We start from the raw sequence: 19,573 nt of genomic DNA on the forward strand, positions 1-19,573 counted from the left end.
GTGGGGCAGGAAATGGTCTATGTAGGTGTGTGCGTGTGTGACACAGCAAGCAGTGTCTCTGTGTGTGGCAGCCAGCAGAGTGTGTGTGTGTGTGTGTGTGTGTGGTAGTGAGTAGTGTGTGTGTGTGTGTTTGTGACAGCAAGCAGTATCTCTGCATGTGGTAGTGAGTAGTGTGAGTGTGTGTGTTTGGGTGTGTGACAGCAAGCAGTATCTCTGTGCGTGGTAGTGAGCAGTGTGTGTGTGTGAGTGTGTGTGTGTGTGTGTGTGTTCCCTCTGTAGCAAATCAGCCTTCCCATCATGCCTGTGTTCACTACAGCAGCCAATCAGTGTGACCTACAGAGACAGGTGAGGGCACGCATTGCATCACGGCTTCCCGGGTGCCTCTCCAACATGTCATCCTGCTGCCTCCGGTAGGTTCCCATTACGCACCCACACACATCAACCCGGAAAAACAAAAACGAACACCCTCGCCGCTCTGGGAGCCAAACAAATCATCCCTCCACAGAAGCTTGGAGCAACTCCGGCGGGCTGGCACTGTGTTTTTGGGGATCTAATCAGGCCCGGCTGGCACCAGAACCTGCCCCTGCACAAAGGGGCTTTTATACCCGGGCAGCCACTGTAACTGGAAGCAAAACCAAACAAGATGGGAATGAGAGAGAAAAGTGATCTTTGTATTCTTTGCTGAATATTATATAAGATGCGACGGGTACATTCCACCGCACACAGAAGTGTGTGTGACAGCTCCTGTGTCTGCTCAGAATGGGCAGCAGAGCTGTGAAGTGAATGCAAACTCAGACTCGCTCGCTGGCAGGGCAGGAATGGCCATGCCAGGGCTTGCTTTTCTGTGCTCTTTCTCTGTGTCTCTCTCCCTCCCTCCCTCTCTCTCCTTCCTTGCCCTCTGAAAACGCAGAAGTCACAGCTCCACAACACGTGGGGAACAACCCCCCCCTCCCCCCTGAACGACATTAAAAGGGTCTCTAAGGCAACTGTGGTTTTTGGATTTTTGTTTTTTTTTTTTTGTGGTTCATTGTGTGAACAGTTCTGCACGTTGTGCGTGAGCTCTCTTTCAGCTGCACCACTCCCCTGCACAGGCTGATGAGCCTGCCTCAGCGCTGATTAAGTGCACCCCGTACAGCTACTATGAAATGCAAACACGCACACGGCTCTCTTCTATTGTCATAGCAACGGCATGGGAAAAAGCCATTTGAGTCTGGGTATTTACCTGTCCTATACGCTCTAAAGTGGGCACACATTGTTCAAAGTTCAAAGGTCACACGTTGTTCAAGGGTCGTGGTTCGAAGCCAAATAAGCCCCACTAAAAGGCTCTCTCCCACACCCATCCCCAAAAAAGGAGTTGTTAAACTCAAGTAAGCACATAGCGCAAGCCGGAGACAGTCAGTTTAAATGTCTTAGGGGCTGTGAACATTTTTATTAATAATAAAAAAGGCAGACTGTGAAATCCGCCTTACGTCTGTTCACTTTAACAACACCTCAGGGCAAAACACAGCAGCAATTCAATCTTGCGGAAAAGCCAGGTGCAGTCAAACAAATTTTACTATGGCAGCTATGTGAAAAACAGAGATGACTGTTGAGTCAACAACACAACTCAATGACCATTATGCAACAAATCATCTCAGTTTAAACCGCTGCTCTGAGACACTCCGCTATTCCAAAAAAAAACCCCAAATCACATATATCATTCTACTCCACATATATAAAATACTTAATACACACACTAAGAGGAAGTGAGAGAGCTGTCACCAGCTACATGACCGTCCCCTCCTGTTCAGCTCCATAGCCGTGGTCCTGTGGAATGTGAGGATGATGTAGTGCGTACATGACAGGCCAGATTGAGGCTTTATCAGCGGCAGCTTAGGGGAGGGTCTGTGTGCACACAGGGAGGTCTCTCCGCGGCGCCCCGGGTCACGGAGATAGAACTTTTCCACACTCTGGTGGCTAATCAAGCTCCTCAGTCACACTTCCATCTCTGTAATAGCGCATTCACCAGGGTGCAGATTAAGTAACACCTGCACGGGCTTACTTCATCATTACTCATTTACCAGGTTCACTCTCTCTTTTTTTCTCTCTTATTCAGCCACATTTACAAGCCGCTGCCTTGCTCCTGATTGCGGCACATTAACGAGAAACCTTCATTACAGTCCATCTAGCAAGCCGAACCCTCCTCTTCTTCAGAGCACGCTCACTAGCTCTCATCTTCCTCTTTACTAGCCCGCACTTCCTGGCCTCCTTATTCAAGCGCACTTACCAGGACATCACAAGACACAGGCTGCGAATCCAATTACCTTAATCCAGTTACTCACTGTAGCTCTGGATGACACACTGACTCTGCATCTCGTTCCTCCTCCACCTCTCTGCCAGCTCACACATACAGTGCCCGCTATACCTGCCACGGCACGTTCATCTCCGCAGCCGCTGCAGGCACCACGTGCCGATTCAAGGCAGGAGCCAGCGGGTCCCGCCCAGCGGAATCCTACAGCCGTTTCCATGGCACCCAACTTAAAGGGAAAATGCATTTCCTTTGGGCGGCCGAGAGAGAAATAAATAAGGCTACGGGTGAGGAGCCACATCCTCCTCTGGCCGCCCCTAATCAGCAGATGCTGCAGGGACCCGTCATCCATGGAGGTCTGCACCGGCCTGCATCCCACAGGATGTCTCATTAAAGCTCGGAGGGGTGACTCCACCCATCTCCTGTACTTAATTGCAGGGTGGTGGTGGTGGTGGTGGTGGTGGTTGGGGGAGGGGAGGGGGGTGTAAAAGGAGGCACGCCCTAGGTGCAGCTGTCGAGGATCTGCATGAGGTTGCGACCCCGAGGGAGCCCTCTCTCTCGGAAACACGCTCGGTCATATCCACGTCTTTAGCAAACTCTGCTCTTGACTGTCAGTAAACCTCCCTGGATTGTTTCTCTTCTTTTAATGAAGGCAGTGCTTACTCAGCTAATAAATGAGCCTGCATTTTTTTTCCATTCCCTTGAGAATAAAACATAAATGAGCCCCTGTTTAGTTTTCCTTGTTAGAACCTTCCCCTAATTTGCCAATCGGTTGGAAGAACTAAAAAGAGAACAAGAAAAGGGTTGTCTTGTACTGTTTCCCAGCTCATTTTTGCCACCACCTCTCGCTTCCTGTTTTTATTCAAAGCTGAGTGTTGTTTGAAGTAAGCCCCTTGGTGACAGGTCAAGTGCCGATTCTCAGTGTCAGCCAATGGGATATAAGCCAAAGTGGTGAGCGAAAGCAGTACAACAATCAATACTTCTGATTGCTTCCTTCCCACAGTGGTCATTCTCCAAGAACTTCAATTCAAATGATTAGGCACATGTTAATCATGTATCCTGTTGATCCTATTACAAATCCAGTAAATAAATAACATGAAAATGATAAGAAAAAGCAGAAACTTGAGCACTTAGATGAAAATCTGAGTTCCAGTTAAACAAAAAAGCCACAGCCATTTCCTTACTGTGTCTTTTTCAAAGCATTTTATGACATAACATGCAAATCCTTAAAGACTTACATCCTTAAAGAATTTCCAGGCTTACTACTCACTACACAAGCACCTTATGAAACCAACTTTTACAACAGTCCAGCAGCATACATCAGCAGCTAAAAGCATGTTGAGATCAGCCAACGGATTGTTGGTTGAGCTCTGCGCACCCCGAAATAGAACAGGAACCCGCATTCCACACAACAAAATTACACAAGGACCAGCCCGTTAAAGATTAACACACCAAAGGCAAGCCTGAAATGATGCTTACATTCTGAAGTCCACTGGGTAAAGCAGCGGTGTATTTACAATTCCCTTAAGGATATTATCAGAGCTCAAACCCTCCCTTTCCTTCAGACATCACCAGAGCACTTGATCTGAACACTCCTGCCCTCGCTGCAATGCAAATGTAGGAAAATGGTCTTTTCTTGCCTCTCTCTTCAAGGCCAGCTCCTTTCCACAAAGACAGAAAGGAACCAGAGTCAACCTCTGCGTCCGTGCGAGTGTGAAGAGGTAAAGGTGTCCGCTGATTGGATGACATCTTACGGACACCAGGCTGGCGGTTTTCTTGACCCCGAAACCCTGTTCCCCCAAACAGGACTTCGACACAATCCACACTAATTTAAGAGGTGAGAGACGACAGCTGTGAGAAGAAATAGGAAAAAAAAAAAGAAACACATACAGACAACATTTCATTCCTCTGAGGTGTTTTGTCAGCCTCTGGTCACAGCTGAACAGAATGACGCACCTCTTCAGCGGGCTCTTTGGGCTGCCTGGAACTTTTGAACAGCCTCAGACCCCTTGTTGCGCTTGAGTTTGAGACGCGGTCACTGAACACTGGGCACAGAGGCAATGCTGTGACCCATCACTTCACTGGCAAGTGCCTCTCACCGATAACAGACCGAGAAGCTGCAGGTCTGGTGACAGCCATACCCCTCCTTCTGTGGCAACCCTCAGAGGAAGCAATGCATTATGGGGCTGGAACAGTTAAAATTATGAGGCAAAGATGGGCTAGGACTGGAGAATGCAGGACACAGTCTGGGACTCCCACAGCGGCAGTGATACGTGCTTCAGATCAGTCACACACAGAAATTACACTGGGCATTGTACAGTGTAAGTTTAAGCCATGTCGCTGGGTGTTTGGAGGTGGGGGACTTTCTCTTTATTATCATCCAAAATACAGACGTAGTGCCAGTCTACTTTAAATGCAAAGAACAGTGGACAGCATCTTATTTAATGACCAAACGAAAGCTGGACACCCCACAAAAAACACCAGCCGAGGAGATGCACGTGACTTCAAAATGTTAAAAATGGCTGATCACACCAACATTCTTATTGTCCCCACAGGTTTATAGCATTGTTTTGTGAAAACTAAAAAACTAATAGAAAAAAGTACGCTAAAAAATGTTTTTTTTTTTTTTTTAAATCACACCACTGTAACCCTCCTTTCTCGGTAACAGAGACTGAAGACAGCATCCACAGTGCTTCTGTATGTCATTCAGAGAGGCACAGCGAGGGTAGGTTTCGCATAGTGAAACAAAGCCAGACATTTTAAGATGTGCTGCTCTTTTGCGTGGTCACTGCAATCTGTCTATCCCTTCCGTAAAGGCCATACAAACATTAAAAGGAGATCCAACTCATCAGTTTGCTGCCCAGAGGCATGTATCAACAGTGCTGTTTTTAGTAAGTAAGTAAGTAAGTAAACAAAGTAAACTGTTTCACAGACCAAAATTCAGTTAAACCCCTCACTAAATTATTCCATTATAAATACATCTGCCATATGTAATATCAAACATTGTTGTATACAAAGTCTCTCCAATTCACAAATCACTGAAAAAAACTACAAAAATAAAAAACTGAATACTGTTCTTTACTGATAAAACTTCTACAAACCTCCAGGCACAAAAAATCTATGGCTTTTACCTCAAAAGAAAATTAATCTTAGAGAGCACAGCTCTGATAAACTGTTTATAACACTTTATAACAGTTTAAAGATCTTAAGAATCCACTTTGTACCACTTTCACACTCATTCATAGGAGAGTGTATTTTACTGCATTGCGCTGGATTTGTTATTCAAATAAAACTCCTCTTCTACCCTTTCACCAATGTAAATTTAGGCATTTTACAACATAACAAAAACAGACAACAGCAAAAAAAAACTCCCATACTTATTACAAACAGATAAACGGAGTCTGGCCTATGTCTGCCTAAATGCTCTGGGATCACTGATGTCGCTGTCCCCTATTGTAAATATTGGTATTTTGCAACACTCTGGGGAGTATTTATTTTGGCCTGGTCGTTCATGTGGTGTAAACACTAAACAATGGTTGAAATGCAGGCAAAGAATGTGCCCTCCCATTCAGTGAATCTGCAGAAAGTTGCAGTACTCCTGGAATGTATAACAGAAAGCAGAAAGAGAGGCCGTACTTCGGCAAAAGGGGCACCTGCCACCTGCAGCTGGGCAGGACAAGTCTGGCACAAAAACCAACGTGTGAATTAGCTTTCCCTTTCTAAGGTAATGCCAGAAAAACAACAACCAATTACCTTGTATTTCAGCGATGAACAGTTTCTTCAGCATCAGCAGAGCCATAATCTGGACCGAATCCATCAGGGTCTCTATATCATTTTCCCTCTGGAATATCTGTGCTATTGTTAGTTACTGCTAACATGTCTGTCTGAGCATTCAGGGGTTTCCATAAAGTGCACTAATTTTGCATCCAACAGAACAGTTATGCACGTACAGATACAGGTGTGAGCTGTAGTCTTTCCATGGGAAAGCATCTGACGATTTTGATAAAGGGCACCAATTACATATTTAACAACAAAGAAAAGCCAAACAGGGAAATAAAGTGTCAAAAAGAGCAGCTACATGAGTCCAAACGCGGGTCTGACAACATGTGGCGGTCTTCTTCTTTTTTCCTGGGAACTCTTTAAATTTCAGAGTTAAAAGAACTGCACCTTTGCTGTTCGATGTGGCAGTTTGCCTGCGGAAAGAGCTGGCTCAGCTCGCCTTCGTCAGAGCTGAAACGCTGACGACGAGGCAAGAGAAGCGAAAGCGCGCTTCTTTTGTACATATCAAATGATCCATGAGTGGAAACCGGACTGAACCGCTGGTTCTGTTCGTTCTTTCAAGCTCTGGTGAGATCGTTCCAGCGGGGGTGAGAATCTCAGGTGGAATGTGACCACCTGGATTGGTAATGGTTCATCAGAGCTGCCCTTGCACCAGTGCCGCCAGCTGGCCCACCTCAGGCACTTGTGCCTTTTCACCTTTGTGCTGATTATTATGAATGCTTATTATTTTCTCCAAGTGAACGGTCATTATTAATAATTATTATCCTCTCCGCGGACTACCTGTCAACACTTTTGGGATAGGTATTTTTGCCTGCACTGCTGAATACATTCCCCAGATTTCCCAGGTGACCTCCAGGTATACGCACGCTGTCCCTGTGGCTCTGGGTTGTTTGTGTCCACCCTGGGACAGACAACAAGGGAGACCACAACCTTGGTGCTACAAACACACCTACATGTGAGTAAGTTTAAAGTTCAATCATTCTGAACTACAAACAAACACAAAATTGCCGGTACCCTTCTCAAAATGTTTAAATGGCAGTGCTGAGTAACAACTTTGTTCAAACAATTCAGTAATGCTAGCCGTTACATCAGTGCTTACATACAGAGAACTGACTGGTCTTTCACTTAAATTGTTTTACTCCGAAAACTGATCAAACTGTTCATAACTGCCACCAAGACCACACTGCTACAGAGGCAATCTATGCATGGCTTCATCCAAGTTGAGCTTCACAGATGGAGCAGAACTAGCGCGTCTTGCATATCAATAAGTGACTAAGATTTTGTGAATAATTTTTAGGATTTCCTGGTGGTAAAAAAAAACACTCGCACGGGAAATTAATACATATTTCAACGCACAGTGGGCGAGAGGTGAAAGATGATTAAAACAGTTTGCGTTATGGAAGGTAGAATGTACCCCGCATGCACACCGACGCTTCCGAAGAACACGGGACCACTTCGATTCTCAATAATTTTAACTCTGTTCATGTACGTAACTGTTTTTCAGAGTTCCTCGGTTTGCTCAGATAATATTCAAATAAAACTGTTCAGATAATACTTGCTAAGAGAGGTGTCAAACCTTAGTGTGTCCGTTTTAATTAAACACTTTCAAGGTCCATTAATACCACTTTCTCCTATGACGTGAAGTGAAGGAAACTCCACCGGTTGTCCTGTGACCACATATCAAGCGAAATCACACTGTACACTTAATTTGATGATTACACATCGAAACGATACCTTAAAAGTTACATGTTGCAACTGATTCTTATTCTCTGAGTTTTTTAGTACTTCGGTGGCTGGTTATTAGCGGCTCTTCCTTGTGGCTGCCTCAGCCTTCCGTTGCCGACTACATTTTGAAACGAGTGTCATTAATCTTCCTGGTATGAATACAAACCTGCATATACATTATTGGCGTTTTCTAACTACTGTGCAGTAACTCAGTGCGACTGTACTAAAAATAGGTTCGCTGAAAATGAAAAACAAAATGCAGAAAAACAAAAGCGACTTATTGCAAGTCAGTTGCACTTAACCGTAGCAGTTCGCACAAGGGTTCAAATAAATCTGCCGTTTTCTAACCGAAGCATACCCGTCCTTACTTCTGTAAAAACCTACCTTCAGCGTTATTGGTTTACCACACGGACGACTGTCATTTCTTCCGTTGACTGGCGATTAATGAATCTACCGAATATCACCATCGTTAGAGAAGGTACACGGCGAAAAGAAGCGGAAAAGCGTGTCGGGAGTCCGAGCTGTCAACACGACGGCAGATACACCGAGGAGGCTGGGTCTCGGCTTGCAAACTTGTTGCGTTGAGCATCCGCGGGTAAAGTGGGCAGTGCCTTACTTGACGCACACGTATAGCGGATTTGTAAGTAGCCTAATATATACGCGTCCGATGGACATAAACCTTCTCGCGTTCGTGTATTATCTGTGTAATAGCGCCAATACTGAACGATTTACCTATACACATTTAGAATTAGAATTTACTATATATACACACGCTGTCTTAAAAATAATCCATAGGTGTCACCAATGAGGATACGGTGAAGACCCGGTTTTCTTTGGTTTATTTTGGTTTTGGTCATAACTATAATTATTCTGTTTTGTTCAATTGATGTACTTTGTTAGTACTATGTTTTAGGAATTACTTTAACATGTATTTTCGTCGAGTAAGGTAATAATAATTCAGGGAAGGTCAACATTGATTAAATGGAAGCATTATCCCATGTTTGTTTACTCATTTTAAAAAATTTATTCATCACAAATTTCACGTGCTCTGGCATTTACAGATTCGATGCCCTCTGCTCATTAATAAGGGCCCCGTGGAGACTGAATGAGATGATAAAGCTCCTCTGACCTCTCTTGACAGATTATTTCTTTTCCAGTTTTTTTTAGTACAGGAGCCCTATCCCAGCTTGCCACGTGCATGGCTAAATTGGGGAGCCCTGAAAAGGAAGACAAAGACGTTTCTCACTACCAAGACTGACGCGAAAGTTCAAGAGCCTCATTAGAGACCAGTCAATACAAAAGAGATTTCACTGTACTGCAGTTGTTTTTATTCGGTGGTCCACGTGCTGTGTGCTCCCCCTTCGATGGCTCTGGGTTTTCATAATGCTCTGCTTCATTCACCTCCGGCCACCTCAACAGTACTGGTTCTGCTCTCAGCGCGAGAGCGTTCTGAAAAACATCCATGAAATTGCGCACAATGAGCAATTGGGTTTTTATGCATCGATGCACCCAGCGTCAAATTGAAATGTTTTTTTTTTTTTTTTTTCACCATAAGTACCTTTAGCCTAGTTATTTAGATGCGACGGGGGTCTTCTGTTGCCTAATTTCTTTATATGCTAATTGGGATACATGTAACATTGTTCATGCCATTCTGTGGGAAGTATGAGTTAATTCTTCGGAGATACTAGTACTGGTCTTTGGAGATTCAGAACACACTGGAACCTGGAATGACACATATTTGCTTGTATTCTTAGTTCTCAAATTTGTGATGAACTGGGAATATAAGTGTTAAAACATATAAATTAACCCAAAACACTATTATTGTAAATAAACCATGCTGTCTCTCTAATAAACTGTAGGAAACTGGTTCTCCCACTCTCACAGAGCACCAATAGACGGTTCATACAGGTATAGGGCACTTCTCTCAGACTTCACCCAAGGGGTCGCCTCCATGGCAACCAAAGTTCTGCTAACACAGTGGTCAGGCCAGAGGGTTTGTATGGGCCTTTTTATGTTCTAACTCCAGTTGCCTGATTTCCAGAAAAGCTGGACGAAAAACAACAGCATCCCCTCATTGGATGGGGGCTTACTCTGTGAGAGCCCTTTCAGCTGTTTTCTGCCCCTGCATCATAAACCTTTTTTTCTGTTACTGCATGTGAAAGATTACAGCATATACACAACACTCGCATTTACACACTGCGACCTTTACAGGACCAGATGCAAGAATTATACTTTGTTATGAAACCTTTTTTTTTTCCCCTCATGTAATGAAAGGGGTTGAGGTATTGCAACAAAAGCAGCCTGACATAACAGGGGGAAAGAGAGAAGTGGCCAGCGGAGAAGCAGTTGCACCGAAGAGAACAGAGGAGTCCAGCCAAAGTCCAGGGGGATTCTGGGATAGCTACAGCCCTCTTGCTGAGTGTGTTACTTATTTCCTGTGCATCCTGAAGAGGCTGGGAAGCATTCCTGTATTGTAACCCTGGGCATGGATCTCCATCTGGTTGGATCTGGTTTTCTACTGTTTTACCCAGAGTAAAAGAAGGTGGCTTAGTTCAGAATCGCTGTAAGACAGTTGCAAGACATATCAAAAGCCTGGTATAAATCTGGTTCTGAATACTGTGGCCCTCCAATCCCAGTGTTCACTGTGCACCAAAGCAATACATGCAACAGTGCCCTTGTCAAGAAAATATTACTGTGGGTCAATTTGGACTAAGTTTCTACTCAGCGGGAGGGGAAGTTCCACATGCTCATGACTCCCTGATGTGTTGAAATAGAGACCAGCTGACAGATTGCAATCACCGATTACTGTGCTGCTGATTGTCACCATATGGACCAATTCTCAGGAGGATATCACAAGGGTCTGATGATGTGTAATGCCTATCCACAACTTGTGTAAAAATGTGTAATAGTGTATTGAGAAAGTGTAAGTGTAAGAGAGAGAGAGTCTTGTTACAAATTCCATACACATACACACACACACACACACACACACACACACACACATACACACATACACACCATGGAAAACATGAGAATGTGAAGGAGCAGACCACAGAGGCAAATGCTCAGAATAATATAGACAAAATGATTATCTATTTGCGGTGTCCTTTTGAGCACCATGCACAAATGTTATTATCAATGCTCCCATGTGAAATGGATATTTTGATAACAAAATATCCATTTCACACTGCAAGTATGAGATGGGTGAATTTTCGTCTCTGACTGCAGCGTTTCTGTGGTGTTGAATTTTTTAAAAACATGGATGTGGGCTCATCTAACAAATTTCAGCCCTCATCTCCCCACAGATATTCTGTTCTGACACGTTACCCAGCACCGGCGTTCCTACTGTCATCTGTCTAATAGGTTGCAGGTGGTAACAGGAAGTTCCAGTGCTGTCTGCATTCCTATGCTGGCTACGGATGTTCTGTTTTAGACCCCGCCCATTCAGAGATGCTCCTAACAAACCAGAAAATCAGAACACTTGTGGCTTCAACAATGCCAGAATTTTTCGATGTGAAGAACACTGCACTGACATGATTTGGTCGATGTATAAAAAAATCTGTGATATCGGTTACCTTTTTTGACCCCTTTTGGTTACAGTAAAGATAAATGTTTAGGAAAAAGATACTTTATGGTGTTAGTGTTTTTTTAAAAATACATCAACCTTTCTGTGGTGTGAATACGAAATATGAATCTGGTGTACTTAGGAGACATTACTATCCAGCCCACACCTGCCCAGTACAACAAACATGCCAAGAACACCCTGAGGGGATTCCACCCCAGCTCCTCCAAAAGACAAAGCCAGGATTCAAACCTAAGGTCTCAGGAATGTTTGATTTGCCGGAGGGTCAAGGAGTAGGAAGGAGGGGCCGAGCTCAGGTGTATCTTTATGAAAGCTGCGACACACACATATGAGATCACCCTTTTCCCCGGGGATCCCTAGGATCAGTGTGGGGTATCTCCCTAGGATCAGTGTGGGCTATCTCGCTGGGATCAGTGTGAGCTATCTCCCTGCAGAGTGCGGTATCTCTCTGCAGTGTGTGGTATCTCCCTGGGATCAGTATGTGGTATCAGCGTGTGGTATCTCCCTGGGATCAGTATGTGGTATCAGCGTGTGGTATCTCCCTGGGATCAGTATGTGGTATCAGCGTTTGGTATCTCCCTGCAGAGTGCAGTATCTCCCTGGGATCAGTGTGTGCAGGGTATCTCCCTGGGATCAGTGTGTGCAGTGTATCTCCCTGGGATCAGTGTGTGCAGGGTATCTCCCTGGGATCAGTGTGTGCAGAGCATCTCCCTGGGATCAGTGTGTGGTATCTCCAGGATGGGATCCTCTGCAGGAGCCACATGGCTGGCTGCTTTAGAAAGCATCCCATGAACCCCCTGGTCTCAGCTGCGGCGCCGCAGCAGAGGCGGAGGGAGCCTGTCTTTGCTTGTCAGCGCGCCTCTGTTCCCACGAGGAGCCTGGTGCAAATCCATTGCATCAGCACATCTCTTACCTCCCCCTGGCCTCCTCCTCCTCCTCCTCCTCCCAATGCAGGGATAATCAGATTTCACATTTACACTCTGCTCAAATTCATCCCCACATAATCCACCGCCACTGCGCACCGTGTACACAGGGGAGACTATTCTCCCGCAGATCTGCGCCTCTTCCTCGCCCTGACGGTGGACACACCCCAGCAAAATCAGTCCGGTATTGTTCAGTCAGCGCAGATGTTCTGCAACAATAACAATAATTACAGGATGAGTGAAGACGCTTTAATCATCTCATCATGCCATTGAATAGGAGAGGATGAATTAGTGGCCGAATTAGTGCCAAGAGACATCCTACATAACACTGGTTTGAAAATAACAGTTATGTTTATTGTGAGTTGAGTTGAATTCTGAATGAGTCACTTGCTGATGGCCACCAAAGACTATATTTAATTCTCTCAGCAAACTGAAATGGACTCACTGGATATGTGGAGCGACCAGATTCTCACTCCATCACCCTCATGTACTGGCTTCAACTTTATAAGAAACATAGAAGAAAACAGAGTTCTTTATTAACCTGGTTGTTATGGGAAAATATAGTTTCTCTACTGTCCTCAAAACCGGCCAATCTAAACCATTTATTTTGACAGAGGCTTATCTGATACTGATATGTAGCACAGAATGTTTTGGGCCAGTTGAAAGGCACATGACAATGCTTGAAACATTGGATATCATTACTTTTAAGTTATTTTCTTTATATATACGTAATTGACAAGGTTGATTTATGAATGCTCAAAAGGGCCCAAGAAACACTTTCCCTGGAGTTTACCTGCTCATTACACCACTCTTGATGCCTTCTAAATGCATACACCTGACCGACTGCAATGTCAAAAGACATCTTCAACTGTCCCTTTTTGTCAATGCTTAAAGTTAGGCCACAATATCACTGACTGACAAGTTTTACTTTGTATTACATCTTTAACTGTGACGGTTATTAGCTGTGTTACAGTGTTCCATACTTTGAATGGAGAGAGGAAGACAGTGAAGGTTCCGTGGAACATTTCAAGGCACCGATGATGCATTTCATAAGAACGGTTTACAGTTCTGTTACCAAACCTTCAGGCCACTGAAGCTGTGACATGGCTGTGCTGAATTTCCATACAAAATTTCGGAATTTACAAATGAAACCCTGATGTAAAATAAAAGCTACAAGTCACAACTTTGCGCTGTCTTGGAAAAAAAAAAAATACTATCTGATCAAACCAATGTCACAGAGAGGTCTGGTATAGTTGGTTGCATTGTTGTGTTGAGCCCTATGTATGCTTCACTGCATACGCATTCCTATATATGTACATACAGACACATGTACACATATACACACACTACAACGTCGCCTGCACATGATACATATACATATACATACACAAACATGACTAGGTGACCTGTAGGTTCAATGTACATGTGCATGCACACATACACATGTACGTACACACACACACACACACACACACACTGATGTTCAGGTGCTGTGAGTCCGCATACACACACTATAAGGTTCAGGAGCATTTGCATAAATAAAACTAATTAATTATTTGTGCTGCTCAATTCCACATTTTTACAGGCTTTACTATATCATATTCTCAAAAAATTACTCATAACATAAAAAGTTACAAATAATCCTTTAAGAGTTAGCTTATGGAAGCAGTCAATCAGGATTTCACCTGATCAGTGGTGTTGTATAGCCTAAAAAGATGGCCATCTATGGCATTGACACTACATGACAACCCTAAAATGCAAAAATAAGGTAGAATCAATGGGCCGAACTGAAACAGAGGGGAATGGGAGCCCTCTAGTGGTGGAAGCTTCAGTTGCAGTTCCTTTGAACTGCCTGGCTGTCAACGTGCTGAACATTCCCTGGAGCCACTGTCTTTTGGCATTAATGTCTGGAAAAGCAGCTGTGTATTTTCTGCCCACCCCCCCCCCCCCACCCCTCCCACCCCCCCCCCACCCCCGCCCCCCCGAGACTGATGCTGTGTTTGGCTGTAGGCTGGAAACAAAAACACCTCAACCAGTCCTGCTCACAGAGAGATGAAAGGACCTCTCTCTGCTGCTAGCCGCTGCTTTGGTGTTGACACTCAGAAGCAGGACAGCCACAGGTCACTTGACAAACAGAATCAAGCACCTGTTTTCCCCTTGCATCTTGTTCGCTTAAATCAGCCGCTTGTGACACAGCATCGTGTCGCTACATCAAAGAAAGTCTGGTTTGATCCGACTGGATGGTCCAAGGACAGAGAGCAAAGTGACTCAGAGGAAGCAATGGCAGAATTGTTTTTCCTAGAATTTGCACAGGAAAACAGCTCATTAAGTACAAAACCAGTTTCTCACGGAGCGTAGTTGAAATATTATCTCAGATTAAGATTGCTCTACTGTACATATTTACTCGGCAGGCTTCCTTATCTTGAGCAACTACTAGAGTAAATGCAGAGTACAGAAATTAAATCAGCAAGTCCTGCACAAGTAGTGGAAAAACAGCGGTCTACCTACATAAGGCATGAAAGAGCTGAACAGATTGAACAGTGAACAGATTCGCAAAATGCATACGCTTAAATGCAACAAACGCAGTATGAATCAATTAGGATCTGCTGACAACCTGTCAAATGCAACATTAAACCAGCAATGACATTTGATCCAGGTGCATAATCCCAGTCCAACCAGCAATATGGGGCAGATCCATTGATGGAGACACTGCATTTTTGGTCGATTTTACATTACTTCTTTGTGGGCTGAATTGCATGGACTTAACCAAGGTTTCTACAGCTGTGGTATCCCCTTTGGGCTGTGAGACTGCCACTTCCTGTTCCTCCCGCTCCTCCCGCTCACCTGGGAGCACTCCAGGTTCCACAAACTTAATCAATAGCTCTCTCCCCATGCGTCCACTACTAATAAAAAAAAAATACATTATCCAGCTCTTTCTGCTGAATTTTGCTGAAACTGAATTAGTGTTTATTGCAGTGCCACTTGGCAGATGTCGATGGCAAAGGCACATTTCCAGGACATTAAAACAGTCAGAACACAATATCAAAAAATAAATAAATAATAAATAAATAAAAAATATCTGACGCTGCATAAACTGGAGTCACAATTAAGAGGTAAGTACTTTGGCTTGAAAAATTGAAAGAAATAAGCAAATGCTAGTGAGAAATGTGGGTTATTTGAGCTGGGGGGGGAGCATATTTATTAATGTTATTGTTATCAGAGATGAATAACGTAATTTGAGGGAACTAACTAAAGCATAAACAGCAGGACATCAGTGTAGTTATCTTTAACAAACACAAAATATACTTTCTGAACAGGATTTCAGCCTAGATATCTACACCCTATCCGTCACCTTTTCATTTTCATTTCCGACAATCCATTCTCTTTCTACATGTTATGACATTTATGACGCAGTCTTTTCTGCCTTTTGTCATTTTAAAAATGTAGAAATGCCTGTTGGAGTCAGTCATACTCCTGACCAATACAACAAAAGTGAAGGCCATGACTGTCATGTGTTACCAACAAGTGACAGCAGGGGGAGCCAAAACACCACAAAACAAGGACAGCAGCCTCACTCCTCATATTCTCCTGTGTCGGACTTCTGTTTTCATCATCAAGCAATGATTTCTGCAAAACACGACCAATATTTGACTGACTTAATATTTCTTACCCATAACAACCCTGACACACACAAGAGAAGTAAAATGCAGAATAGCTTGCAACAAGAGAAAAAAATAAACAAAATTGCAATCTAAAACAATATTCTACACCATTGGTCCACTAGAGGCTGCACCAGTATTTCGCCCTGGCCGTGCGTGCGGGTGTGTGTATTGATCATTTCAGGCACATCCACTAGAAAACTGTGTGAGGCACTGCAACTTCTCCCTGCGTTTTTAATGGCAGAATCCCAGACAATACCTGACAACCCTTTTCCAGCGCAGTCCATTTTACTGAAGGCGAACGGAAAGTCACTGAAAGCCACAGAAAGACCCGCTGGATTTAACTCCTGTGACTAGAGTTGTCACCATACTCCTCGTAGCCACTGGGTGGTTACAACCATAGGAGTTATTGAAGATACAAAGCCTGGAATGGAGCAGGCCCGCAGCATCAGTAGGTATACCTGTGGTGGTGTAGCATAGAGGTAAAGAGCAGGGCTCATAACTGAGAGGTTGCTGGCTCGATTTCCATGCTGGGGCACTGCCGCTGTACCATTGGGCAAGGTACTTATCCCACAATTGCCTCAGTAAATATCCAGCTGTATAAATGGATAACATGTATGAATTGTAACCTAAGAAAGTCACTTTGGACAAGATTGTCTGCTAAATGACTATGTAATGCAATACCTGGGAAATGGAGTCAGTGGAGCGGCGTGAGCCGTTACTCCTTCAGCTGCAGCCACATCACATGAAGCAGGGGTCAGAGGTCACAGCCACCTTTCCAAACCCATGGGGCGAGGGTATTTGAATGCAAATGTTATGTTCACACTCACTGGTTTGTGAGTGTTGTTAGCTTGGTCTGACACTGTTGCTCATTCAAATTTGAACAGATACACTTCTGTTCTCTTGTGCTGGAAGTCGCTTTGGATAAGAGCACCTGCTAAATGAACATAATGTAATGTAAGGTATTTGCTGTGTGCATGAAAGTGTCTAAACTGTCAAGAGGCTTGGTCGTGCAGCACCCAGGAAAGAGATGCTGTTGCAGATTAAAGGGACCAAGATTATGGGAAATATGGAGAGTTAGGTCTCAGGTGTTCCAACTTTAAGGGTAACCACGACAGAGCATAGACAAGACAGCAACTGGAACACCACTTATAGAGCTTATGGAACTTAGATATTGCTTTGTCTGGTGGGTTTTGTATGGTAGAGATGGTCAGACATAAAGTTCTAATAATGTAAAGTAAAAGACATATGGAGGGGCAGCGGTGTGATGTAGTGGCAAGATAAAGGGCTTGTAATGAAAAGGATGCGGGTTTGATTCCCCTCTGGGGCACTGCAGTTGTACCCTTGGGCAGCATACTTCACTCACAACTGTCTCAGTAAACATCCAGTATGGATGAAACTTTAAACTTTGTAAGTCACTTTGGATAGAGCACCTGCTTAATGATAATACTGTAAAGGAGTTGATTATACTGTTGCAGTAATAACAGCAGAAGTAGTGTAATATTAGTGGTAGAGTAGTATGCATTTACAAAAAAAAATCCCAGTAATTATCATGTTCACATCAAGAACTGTCATGAAATCTCCTTCCAACCCCAACAATAAAGGATGGAGTTTATTTATATAGCACCTTCCAAGGATCTCAAAGCGAGGGGTGATTCATCTCAAACCAATAATTCACAGCGCACACCTGAGTGACATGCAGCAGTGTGGAAACAAGGGGCTGCTTCCATTCTCAGCACCATTCTAAGCCATCATTACCAACAATGAAGAAAGGAGAGACACTGAAGGACAGGTGTGATTGTCTCATAAAAAGATTTATTTTTTTGCCTAAATGTACAAAGGCAAGTTACAGTATTGTATAAAAAAAAGAAACGTGGTAATGTACACTTTACATAAGAGAAAACTCCAGGAGGGAGAGGGGTTTGAGTTGGGGCTGGGAAAGGTAGGGCTTTGGGGGTTGGAGAGGGGGGAGCGGGGGGATGTGGGTACAGTTGGGGAATGAATTCAAACACAGCAATAAAAAAAGCTGTAAACTTCTTCCTTTCAAGTACCGATGACTGATACTGAGTCACGCCCCCCTGGCTGTGATTGACAGGAGAGAGGACCTGGGGGCGGGGCCGAGCAGAAGGGTGGTGGGATGGGAGACTGCAGGGTACAGAAGGAAACCCACAATAACAGAATGCTTTCCCTCTCCCCCACAGGATCACAAAGGACGTCTATCGAGCACCATTTGAGACAAGACTTTAGCAACGGCTGTGTTGTGATAAACAAACCAACTGGTTTCTCCTACCACGGGTAACAAAATTTAAAAGAAAAAAAAAAAAAGAATCCTCCAAAATAAATTACAAAGAATCAAGCGCTATTTTATCAGTCTGGACAAACTCAACAGGCAGCAAGAGTTTGCTAGTGAGAGAGAGAGAGACAGAAGGCCATATGATTAATTTATTACTATATATACTTGGTTCTGACCTCCTTCTATTCTGTTAAAATGTTTGTTAAAATCTACAGGCTCCTCTCCCTTCCTCTATGCTGTTTAGGCAAAGGGTGCCACCTGTTCAGACATGCATGTGACATCAGCACAAACACTGAAGATGACCTGATGGCTTTTAACCATTAAAAAACACTGGCTTTGAAAGTAAGAACTGGACAGAATTCTCTATTGCCTATTGTGGTGTGCACTTGCAAAAAGTCAGTTTTCTCTAGTCACTGTAACGCATACAAACACCCAAGAAGCTGAGAACCAAAACGATGCTGAACGATTTAAGAGAACCGGTCAAAGCTAACATTGCCTGACTTGTAATGCAATGGGGAAGAAAACCGAACTTTCAAATGGAAAAACATGTTTAAAAAACTGACCATTAAAGATCTCTTCAGAGGTTTCCAACAAGCTACGACTTTCACTGGTGAACTGGCTCAGAAAAAACGCGACACGAACTTTATGAGGAATTTAAGAGCTGCGGAAAATGAACAGGAAGTCTTGGCGAAGCTGCTGACCACAGAGTGATGGCTGTGGAAATGGGCTGTCAGGTGAACTCTGGCTGCACAGAGCTGTGAACTGTCTCATGACACTGCTGTTCATTTCTGAGGTGTACCCAAAAACTACTGGACAGCCCTGCAGAATCAACACAGGGGAAGGGAGGTTCCACACTGGTGACTTTTTCCAAAGAATACACAAAACCAAAAAAAAAGTAGTACTTTTTATGGGGTGGGTGGGGGAGAAGAGGTGAAAGAGGGGGCAGGAATTTTGGGGAGAAGGGGGTTGAAATGGTAGCACAGGAGAGCAGGGTTAGAGGGACAAACTTTAAAAGAAAGAAAAAAAAAATCACAACACTTCAAATATAAAGCCGTTACACCAGCTACAGTTTTCATATTATATCAACAATGGTAAAAAAAAAAAAAAAGAGAATAGGCTAACAGACAAAAAAGTAGGAAATTCTAATAGCATCCAACAGCCTTTTAAAATAATTCCTCTGTACCATATATACAGAAACCACATATTGAGTGCGTGTGGGAGAGGGAGAGAAAGAAACAAGGATAAAGGTGGACAAAGCAAACTGGTACAGCTTACTCTGCCTGGGTGAACATTGTGTAGGTTAATGCTTTTTAGTGCTATATT

The 19,573-nt window shown here is 43.8% G+C and overlaps 1 protein-coding gene across 2 annotated transcripts in view; it reads right to left on the bottom strand.

Moving 5' to 3' along the window:
- The window catches only part of LOC118782330 (GRAM domain-containing protein 2A-like), a 32,635-nt gene extending 24,262 nt beyond the window's left edge, over positions 1-8,373 (bottom strand). For both annotated transcript variants that reach the window (XM_036535643.1, XM_036535644.1), the window contains exon 1: positions 8,177-8,373. The gene's annotated coding sequence lies outside the window, so the exon portion shown is untranslated. The remainder of the gene's footprint in view (positions 1-8,176) is intronic.
- Positions 8,374-19,573: the final 11,200 nt, after the last annotated feature.

The sequence above is a fragment of the Megalops cyprinoides genome, chromosome 8 (assembly GCF_013368585.1).
Source record: "Megalops cyprinoides isolate fMegCyp1 chromosome 8, fMegCyp1.pri, whole genome shotgun sequence".
In the NCBI taxonomy this organism is placed as follows: domain Eukaryota; kingdom Metazoa; phylum Chordata; class Actinopteri; order Elopiformes; family Megalopidae; genus Megalops; species Megalops cyprinoides.